The sequence below is a fragment of the Pongo abelii genome, chromosome 1 (genome assembly GCF_028885655.2).
Source record: "Pongo abelii isolate AG06213 chromosome 1, NHGRI_mPonAbe1-v2.0_pri, whole genome shotgun sequence".
NCBI classification, from domain to species: Eukaryota; Metazoa; Chordata; class Mammalia; order Primates; family Hominidae; genus Pongo; species Pongo abelii.
Genome location: NC_071985.2, coordinates 78,892,280 through 78,903,791, shown reverse-complemented (window position 1 = coordinate 78,903,791; position 11,512 = coordinate 78,892,280).

Below are 11,512 nucleotides of genomic sequence, written 5' to 3'. Positions count from 1 at the left end.
GGCCTTTATTTGTGACTTTAGAATTGAGCAGCAGTTCAGTCCAAAAATGGCTCAGAATGTTCCACCCCACCAAATGTGTAGGTTATATTTATAACTAGAGAAAAGGAAGTGACATACAGAAAACTACACTGAGGTACAGAGATAGCCCAATTGGTTATAGCTCACATCTGTCTTTTTTGAACAAGGTTTGAAGAATTGGCCGTCTGTGATTGGCTGAGATTCTGTTCCGAAGTTAGGTTTTCAGTTTGTTTAAGTGCTGAGTTGGGCTGCATTTAGGAACTCACACATAGGCCTCCTTGGGCCCACTTTTAGTTTGTTTTAACAGTTGTTCATGTGATTTAAAGGATTTGATTAAACACAGTAAAGAACTTCCTGGTGGTGAGGACAGCTAAAAGAATGAGTGATAAAGAGAAATTCAGCATCTCCCTAAGAAGCTTTATAAACATACTAACTGCTTATAAGTCTCAGTAAATTTCTGTGTAAAATTCATAATGTCATGGGTATAGTTTAAGCTAAAATTTACTTCTGCTAACTATAACTTCTGTTTTTAAGTTTGCAGAGTAAATAAATTAAGTGAACAATATTTCAATGGGGGAACTTAGACTACTGAAGAAAATAAAATGCAATCGGGTACTATTTTAACATAAAATCCATACAATTAAGAAATATAACAATTATAAATAATTACTTCTTTGCAAAGAAAGTGCTCCCGAAGGTCCTCACCACACCTGAAAGTAATCATACTGCATTTATTTTTAAATAAATCATTATTCAAAGCTTTCACTAATTTTCACTGACATCCTAAAAGGTAAATACTAGTCAGTCTCTTTACATTTTGTTTGTTTGTTTGAGATGGACTCTTGCTCAGTTGCCTAGGCTGGAGTGTAGTGGTGTAATCTCAGGTCACTGCAACTTCCACCTCCCAGGTTCAAAAGATTCTCCTGCCTCAGCCTCCCAAGTAGCTAGGACTACAGGCGCACACCACCACACTGGGCAAAATTTTATATTTTTAGTAGAGACAGTGTTTCACCATGCAGGCCAGGCTGATCTTGAACTCCTGGCCTCAAGTGATCCTCCCGCCTCGGCCTCCCAAAGTGCTGGGATTATAGGCATGAGCCACCACACCTGGATAATTTTTGTATTTTTAGTAGAAACAGGGTTTCTCTATGTTGGCCATACTGGAGTCTCTTTACAGTAAATTCAAAAAGTATCATAAAATAAAACTAGTTTACATTAGAAACTGTAAAAAAGCATGTAAGCAAGTCAGACTACCGGCTACTAGAAAGTAATTTCAAATACTAGCTATTTAAAGTACCAGGCACCATTGAAAAGGATTGATGCAATATAAAGAGACAGGTGAGATTTAAAAGGATAGACTACATTTTAAAAGTTGATCTTTGAAATGCATAGCTCTGAGTGAGAAAAGAAAAGGCAAAAAGAAGGAAGACAAGCCCTGTGGCAATTTGGCAGTGAAGGGAGAAAGAAGAAAAAAAGGAAGAAAAAAATTAGGGTCCTATAAGACAAAAAAAAGAACCATAAAATTGGAGGATTCAAAACCCTTCCCCAATCATCATCATTAAAACAAACAAAAGGAAAACTGTTAAATGTCTGAACTTTTCTACTTTTTCAGAAGAGGGCACCACTAAATAAGGAAACTAGTAAAATATCCTAATTTCATAAAAACAAATAAGATAAAGATAAGCTATGTCCAGAGAGATAGGAGAGAGAGACGAAAACAAAAGAAGGAAGGAAGGAAGCAAGGAAGGAAGGAAGAAGGAGGGAGGGAGGGAGGGAGGGAGGGGAGGGGAAGGGATGGGAGGGGAGGGAGGAAGGAATCAAAAAGTTTTCTAGAGATCCACTAGGAGAATTCTGTTTATACCTCATTGGTCAAAATGGAGATTGCATGGTGACTTCTAAGTACAAGGGCATCTGAAATAATGATAATTTTTCCCAGCCTATAGTGGAAGGTAAAAAGAGAAAACTGAACTTGGCAACTTTTGGGTAACCAATAAACAGTATGTGTCATACCTCTTCTGTAACTGAAATATATTACTTCCATGATCACACTTTATTAGTAATTCAGCTAAATGTAAAAGTATAAGCTGAAAATGATACTACCTTAGACTTTTAAAGTCATTGCCCCATTGCCTTCGAGCTTCGGTATTGTTAAAAGCCCATTGTTCATTCTACTTCCTGTCCTTTATATGTGACTTGTATTTCCTTTTCTGAAAGGTTGTGGAATCTCTATCTCTGGGGTTCTGAAATTTCATGGTGAAGTGCCCTGGTTTTGAGTCCTTTTTATATTATCAGGTCTGGAACTTTACCAGTTCAATTTCCACAAAGATCAAATCTCCAGTCTCCATCCAGGATGAAAGAAGGTCTCATAGTTGTTTGCAGAATGGGAATGAGAAATATCCATTTCATAAACAGACTTTCAACGAATTCCTCTGTTATGTCCTATTACCAACATCTTCGCAGTTCCTGATGCCTCCAATCACCCACTAAGCTATCTTAAAATCATCTGGCATGCATTCACTTTTTTCATGTTAGCATCCCATTTGCAAGCCCTTGGTGTTAGCGTTCTCTTTTCTGATAATTCGTCAACTCACTTCTCATCTTCAAATAGTGTGTTGACATTTCTTCTCACTGTAATCTCAATCTCTTACCTCATTTATCCTCTAAGTTTATGCCTTTTAAAATACTCTTTCGTGAGATTTCAAGAGGAAGCAGAGGAAAATGTGTGCTCAGTCCACCATATTTAATCTGAAGTTCTCTCAATTTCAGCTGTAAAGAATGAATTGATAGGGGGAAAGCTAGAAGTGGTTGGAGTGGGAAGGTGGTGGTGGGTCAAGACTGAGAAGGAGGAGACAATCAAGACTTTTAGTAGAAGTGGTGAGTATCTGAACCGTGATAGTAGCAGGAAAAAGAGAGATAAGAGGACAAATTTGAGACAAACTAAATTGATAGAAGCAACTGGAGTTGATAAGTGTTGTAAAGAAGTCCAAGAGGTACAGCACATAAGAGGAATTTCTGTAGGTTGCATTTCAATAGTAGCAACAGTGAGCTTTAACTCCTTGCTGGGGTAATCAGAAAAAAATGGGTGAAATTTGATAGATGGAGATGGAGGCAGGGCATTCTAAGTTAGATGATTAATCATGAGCATTTATTTGTAACAAGTGTTTTGTGAAGACTAGAATTTAGAATGTTCTGAAATTGAAAAACTTTTATTTTGACAAGCACAAGTAGTGTGTGTCTTCCTAAGTGGGGAACTGTGATTTGCCTTTTGGGCATATCTTCCCTTTGTTCCCTTTGTTCGTTCCTCTATCATTTCAGTAATGACCATGTAAGACAAGTGCTCAGACATTTTACTTAGGCAAGCCTGAAATCAGAGAATCAACCCAAATGTCGATGCTTTATTGATCATGGGCTAACAACAAGTGTTGTGTTTGTGCTATTGTTTTAACAGTTATATGTTCTCATGATTCAAAAAAAAATTTCAGTGAAAAAATCTTACTTTCACTTCCAGCCTCTATCTGCCTAAACACTGCCCTCTTCTTTTCAGTTCCCACCCCCTGATCCTCTCAAGTGTCCAGTCTTACTAATTTCTTGAATATTTTTCAGAATTTATGCAGATATGAGAAAAATAAATTGTATTTTCCTTTTTACACAAAGCATAGCATTGTGTATAAGCTGTTCTGTATCTTACTTATTTAATAATATACCTTGACAACTAATATTTAGAGAGCTGTGTCATTCTTTTCAAAGCTACATGTTATTCAATCATAGAGATGTACCATAAGATATGGAACCAATATTCTACTGATGGACATTTTGTTAGTTTTTGGAGGGTTGATGGAAAATTCCCCTCTGCTCTCTGAAGATTTGCTAAAAATCTACTGACAAAAGGCATATTAATAGAAGAAAATGTACACAAATTTATTAACTTCCACAGGAGTTGGGGTAAAAATCATATAATGATTATCCCAGCATGCAATGGGGTACAGATGCTTATATACCCCTTCCTTAGGTGACAGGGAGATGAGAAAGTGTGGATGATTTTGGGGTGACTATGAAATGATCTCTAGGGGACCCAATGGGCTTGAAGAACATACAATGGCCTGGAATAAAGTATGTTGGGCCCGCAGCACAAACAATGGCTTATGACAAATCTGTCTAGGTGTGTTGACAGAATTCTTTCTTCCTGCAGTATGAGTTCAGTTAATGAAAACTCAGGGAAGGTACCAAAGGTAATTGATTTCTTCTTTGGCAAGTCTAGACTTTAGGCAAATAAGGGAACTGCAGAGAACAACTTCACCCTGTTTTTTGGGAGAGGTTTGGGGGATACATAGGATTGAGATACAGGAAGGTCAGAGAGATCCTGAGTCATCTTCTTCAGTTCAGCATGTTAAAGTGCCATATTTGGGGGTATTGGTTTCTAAGTCCCAACATTTTCAATCTTATTATTTTGCTTCAGTGAATAACCTTACACATGAACCAGTTCACACAACATTCAACTGTATTTGTAAAAAGCAAATATTTTGTTAAGAAATAAAAATTGAGTATTTTAGCAAAACTATAATCATGCAGACCCAGTAAAATGTTTAGCCTTGTTTTTCTGTTTCTTCATAAATCTGGAGCTAGACCAATGTATGCTTAAAACCAGTTTTTGAGTAACTTCTGTGAGTTTGTGTTTACTTATAATTTAACTTCCAGGATACTAAAGTAGAATTGAGAACACAGCTAAAGAAATATGCAGGAAGTCCTCTGAGAGAAGAATGGGGTAGAATGATATTGGCCTCAGCAGCACAATATGCCCCAGCTGTTGGAGTCACCCACATGGTGTTGAGGCTTTCTAACTCCAACTTTGGGATATCTCTACTGTCATTCTAACAGTCTACCAGTTTTTTGTTTTGCTTCACTTTGTTTTGTAGAGATGGGGTCTCACTATGTTGCCCAGGGTGGTCTCAAACTCCTGAACTCAAGCAATCCTCCTGCTTAAGCCTCCCAAACTGCTAGAATTACAGGCATGAGCCACTGTGCCTGGTGTACTGTCATTCTATTATATTCTCATCCTATTAACCTATTATGTTCTGCCCTGACCACAGAGACCAAAGATATTCTTCTTTATAAGAATGGATTTTCCTTGAAGAATATTAAATTCTCATTATCAGCTGAATGGAGAATGGGATAATCCTCAGGCAGCACATGAGGTGGACATTGGTGAACTTGGTCTCTGCGTTTTGCAGGCAATTTGGCCTTCACTTCAAGGTTAGTGCCTCCTAGAAGCTAAGCAAAAAGTTGGTGAGAGACTCTAAGGTCTAATTTAAGTATATGGGCTATAAGAGAAGCCAGTTCTGGGCTGGGCACCGTGGCTCATGCCTGTAATCCCAGCACTTTGGGAGACCGAGGCAGGTGGATCACCTGAGGTCAGGAGTTTGAGACCAGCCTGGCCTACATGGTGAAACCTGCCTCTACTAAAAATACAAAAATTAGCTGGGAGTGGTGGCATGTGCCTGTAATTCCAGCTACTCAGGAGGCTGAGGCAGGAGAATCACTTGAACCTGGGAGGCCAAGGTTGCAGTGAGCTGAGTTCATGCCTTTGCACTCCAGCCTGGGTGACAGAGAAAGACTCCAACTCAAAAAAAAAAAAAAAAAAAAAAAAAGCAGCTCTGGCCAGGCACAGTGACTCACGCCTGTAATCCCAACACTGAAGCAGAAGGGTTACTTGAGACCAGGAGTTCAAGACCAGCCTGGGCAACATGGGGAGACCTTGTATCTACAAATAATTTTTTTTTAATTAGCCAGGCAGGGTGGCATGTGCCTGTGGTCCCAGCTACTGAGGAAGCTGAGGTTGGAGGATCACTTGAGCCTAGGAGGTCGAGGCTGCAATAAGTTGTGATGGCTCCACTGTACTTCAGCCTAGGCGACAGAATGAGTCTTGTCTCCAAAATAAAAAAAAAGAGAGAGAGAGAAGCCATTCTACCAATTATTGTATCAACTGTAAGTTACTCTCTGTACTGCTATCTCCAAGTTTTTCTTGATTCATAGCATTGACTAGTAATCAAGGAAATGCAACTTAAAACCACAATAAAATATATTTTCACATCTTAAAATCAGCAAATAAATTATAAAAGCCTGACAATATCATGTATCAGATAGAATGAGGAACAAAAAGAATCTTTCACTGTTGCAGGGAGCATAAATTGGTACTAACATTTTAGAAAACAATTTATCACCATCTAGTAATGTTGAAAATATGCATATTCAACAATCTAGCCATTCCACAGCTGGGCATGTACTCTGGAGAAACTCTTGAATGGGTGTACAAGTAAACAAGCACAAGAATGTTTTTGTATTGTTTGTATTAGAAAAAATGGAAAGAATATAAATATCAATGGGAAAGAGCTAAATGAATTATATCTATGTAAGAGAGTTTTTCACATAATAAGAATAAAATAAAGTTGCTTAAATTAGAAAATAGATCTCACAAAAACAATGAGCAAAAAAGCAAGCTGAACAATACATATGCCTCAATAAATTGTTGTAATAATATAATGTCTTGATTCATACATAGGACTTTGAATTTTCCTCTGTTAATTAGAACTAATTCTGGAGGCAAATACTCCTGCTCCCTATCCCCATGCTGGGAGGTGATGGGTGGAAGCATGAAGGAAGAAAAATAATCCCGGCTGTTACATAAGCTCTCATTTATTTAATTACTTGGATTAACATCCCACAACCTACTTGTCTTCCAACAGTGATTAAGAGCATGTAGTGCATAGATGGCCTAGATTTAAAACCCTCCTCCTTGTGTTTTCAGCATTTTACTTAATTATTCTGGGTATCAACTTTCTCCCTCAAAAAATGCAGCTAACAAGATTTACTTTTCATAAGATTGTGATAACAAGCGACTTAATCTACGTAAAACTTAGTGCCTGGTAAATAATAAGTACTACATAAATGGTAGGGGTTATGGAGCCTCTCACAGTTTCTACTGATAAGAATACCTCCCATCTCTGCTCCAGGCTTCTCTCATCCGTTCTAGGGTACGGTTTCTCCTCTGGTTTGTCAAGATGCCCCCATGCAAATTCCATGTTTCAGAAACGTTGTTGATATCTAGTCCACGGGTTGGTGAAGACATCTTAGATATGATACCAAAAGCACAAAGAAAATAAAAACAATAAAATGTACTTTATCAAAATTAAAACTTTTGTACTTCAGAGGAAACCATCAAGAAAGTTAAAAGACAATTTCTCAAAAAACAGAAAATATTTGCAAATCATTTATCTGATAAGAGAATTGTATCTAGAATATATAAAGAATTCTCACAGCACAACAGGAAGATGAAATGGACAAAGGATCTAAATAGACATTTCTCCAAAGAAGATATACAAATGGCCAACAGGTATATTAAAAGATGGTCAGTATCATTAGCCAGATGGTAAATAATAGGAAAATGTAAACAAAACCACAATGAGACACCACCTCACATCCACTAGAAGGGATATAACTGAAAAGAAGAGTTGGAGAGGATATGAGGAAATTGGATCACTCCTACATTGCTGGTGAGAATAAAAAATGTTAAATGTGCTTTATAAACAGTTTGGCAGTTACTCAAAATGCCAAAGATAGAATTACCATATGACCCAGCAATCCCACTAAACATATACCCAAGATAAATGAAAACATATGTCCATACAAAAACTTCATATGAATTTAGATAGAATTTAGATAAAAGCATTATTCATGACAGCCAGAAAGTAGAAACAACCCAAATGTCTATCAACCGGTGACTGGATGAATAAAATATGATATTCATACAATAAAATACTATTGAACAATAAAAACAGAAGGAACCACTGATACATGCTGTACTATGTGTAAACCTTGGAAACATTACACTGAGAGAATCCAGTCTTAAAAAATCCTATGATTTCATTTATATACAATTTCAGAATAGGCAAATCTATAGAAATGGAAAGTAAATTGGTGGTTGCCAAGGGCTGGGAGTGAGGGGAGCTTGAAGCAAAATGGAGAGAGACTGCTGACAGATACAGGAGTTTTTTTGGGGGAGGGGGAGGGGGTGGTGATGAAAATGTTCTAATGTTGATTGTGGTGATAATTGTACAACCTGTGAATATACTCCAAACCATTGAATTTTACATTTCAAATTGATGTAGTTTATAGTATATGAATTCCATCACAAAACTTCTTTTTAAAAATCTGATGCGCAGAACACTTCCCTTTATCAGGGCTGTCATGGATTTAGTTCTTTTGTATAACTTTCTTACCACTTTAATGAGATCTTTGAAAGGGGTAGCAAATGTGCTTGCTCAGTCCACTCTTGATTCAGAAGCTTTGGAGGGATTATTTTTAAAAAGAACTGCCCCCAAAAATATAGACGACACACAGAGTTATGGAACTATATATGTCACACAGGAAATGCAGATGAGTTCATACAAAAAAAAAAAGTTGAATCATAGGTGAGGGAAAAGAAAACCAGTTTGGTTTGTTATTTCTCTAAGGTATAAGGCAACTTAATGAGAGAACTTGTTGGTTTGTTATTTCTCTAAGGTGTAAGGCAACTTAATGAAAGAACTTCTCCTCACAACTCTGTGCTTCTCAAAAAGTACAACGTGGTTTTAAGGAGTTTTCTGTTGAAATATGTAACAGAAAGTTAAAAACAAAGGAGGAGATATCAGGGCTGATATGTATATTGTTCTTATGATAATATACACAATTAAGGGAGCTTGGACTCATCCAAGAATGGTTCAGGGGGGTGACTATGGGACCTCTAACCATGTAGAGGGCTGAATGGGGCCAACACCCTCTTATTCTCCTATAGTAACCAGAGTACTTTCAAATCCAAATACTTCTCAGCATTTTTATGCCTATCTTAAAACTTTAATTGATGATAAGATTTCACATCTCAGACCCTAGGCTCTTGCAGTTAGTGACATTACTCCTCTTTCATGTGCTGCCTGAATTCCTCTCTTATCCACTAACAAGTGGTCATCTAACCTCTGTTTGATATTTACAGTGATAGGGAGTTCACTACTTTACAAAACAACTCACTCTATATTTCTACAGCACAGTTGGCTAGAAAGTTCTTTCTCATATTGAGACAAACTCAGTTTTTCTGTATCAGACATATGTAATCCTAGAAAGACTTTTGTTTCTACCCAAAATAGGCTTGTATGACCTTTTCCGTATAGGAACCTTCTTGAAGGCAATTATCATGGATTTTTCAATATCTCCTCTAGGCTAAGCATCAGAAGTTTCTTCAGTGGCCCCTTATGTAACATGGCTTTAAGAAGTTCATTGCCATCTTGGTTATTCTTAAATTCTCTGGTAGCTAAGCCAGGCTTATTTCCACAGGCATGAAAGATGGATGGGTGGTAAGGCCTATGGTCCTGAACTAGTAAATGAATTAACATATGTGAAAGTATTTTTACAACTTAAAACACTTTGTAAACATAAGATACTATTAAAACATATCTACTTCATAGACGGCAACTTGGCAAAGCATATTAGAAACTTGCAACTCAAAATATGATCTAAGGATATACCTGGCATCACTTGGAAGCTTGCAAGAAACAATTTCAGGCCCACCTCATATCCATTAAATCCCACCTGCATTTTGACAAGATCTGCAAGTGTTTCATTTGCACATTAAAGTCTGAGGAGCTCTGTAAACTTAAAAATATGCAAACACTTTCACTAAGCAATCCTTGTTTTCAGGTATTTATACTGAGAAAATGATTAGGTTAAGTACACAGCATTTTTATAACAGCAAAAGCTTACAAAGAACTTAAAGTTCCGCTAATAGAAAACTGGCCAAGGTGCTTTACGGTTCATCCATGGATACACAATTCGCCAGCCAAGGCTAACTCTATAAAGCAAGCTGGTTCTTCTCTGCTGGTACTGGTACCTAGAAGATGCCTGCTCCTCAGCTGATGCATGCCGCTGTGAACACAGATGTATGTTTAGTTGACGCAAAAGGGCATAAATATCCCCACATCAGTTATCCCTGGAGGATAACTAAGCCATCTGCCTCGATCATCTTTTAAGGGTTCAGTCAGTTTAAAAATTTGCTTCTATACCTAGGTATTCTCTTTTCTCTCTATGTTGGTCAGGTACAATTATTTTTAACAGAGCTTCCATCAATATCATAACTAGAGAAGACACTGCAAAGATAAAATTGGAGAATTGTTAACAGGCTGTTTACAAAATGTATACCCGACTATCAATGAAGTGGCTTGATTTTTTTTTTTAATTTTTCTTTTGTATCCTTTTATTTTATTTACTTATTTTTTAGAGACAGGGTCTCACTGTTACCCAGGCTGGCGTACAATGGCACAATCATAGCTCACTGTAGTCTCGACCTCCAAGGCCTCAAGCAATCCCCCCACCTCAGCCTTCCAAGTAGCTGAGACTACAAGTGCATGCTGCCATGCCTGGCTGATTTTTTGTTTTTTGTGGAGATGAGGTCTCACTATGTTGCCCAGGCTGACCTTGAACTCCTAGGCTCAAGCAATACCCTACCCTGGCCTCCAAAGTGCTGGGATTACAGGCATGAGCCACTGTGCCTGGCCTTTTTTAACTGAGAAATGTGTTCAGCTCTTTTGTTTCTTAGTCATTGATCATCACTTTTGCTGTATCTGTTGTTAGTCTTGTCATAGAGTTGCTGCACTTATTACACAGAGAAGGCCTTTTATCACGACCAATTTATTTTAGGAAATTTCAGGGAAAATGTTTTTCTAGAACACCTTATTCGACATTATAGAACAACTCTTCGCTCTTGCAATCCAGACCTCCCTTTCCAGTTTTCTTTTTCTCCATAGTGGTCATCACCACTTATTTTATTGATGGGCTGTCTGGCTCCCTCAACTACAAAGTAAACTCCACAAGGGCAGAGAGTTTTGTCTCTTTTATTCATTGTTGCACCTGCATCACTTAGAAAGTTTCTGGCACCTAAGAAGTGTTCAGTAAATATTTATTGAATAAGTTTATGTAAAATGTCTCAGAGTCCTTAGAGAAACTGGTCTTTTGGGGTTGGAGAATAAAGTTCTCTACCTCATCAGACTCTATCTAAAGTACACAAGGGCTTGCTAGTCTCCTAAGTTAGTCTGCTAATAAATGTTAACCCTAATAACTGAAATTGTTAGCAGAGGTAATTATCCAGTTCTATATCAAGGCAAAAAGAGAGCAGTGGATGGAAAGATCTTAGAAGTCCCACTAGGTTCATCCAAGCCACCATACACATAGGCAGAAAAATCAAAATAAGATATGAGTCTGGACAGTGTGAGCAATCTAGGAAAAGATGAACACAGTATGCTAGGACCCAGAAATCATCAACTGTATGAAAACTAAGCCAGAACACAAATGTGAATTTCTTAAGATCAGGGACATAATCTGTCTTGTTCATCTAGGCATGGTAATCTGCCAGAAATAGTGCTTAACTGTAAGAACTGAATATTTGTTAGATAATTAAACCATCAACTAAATGAGA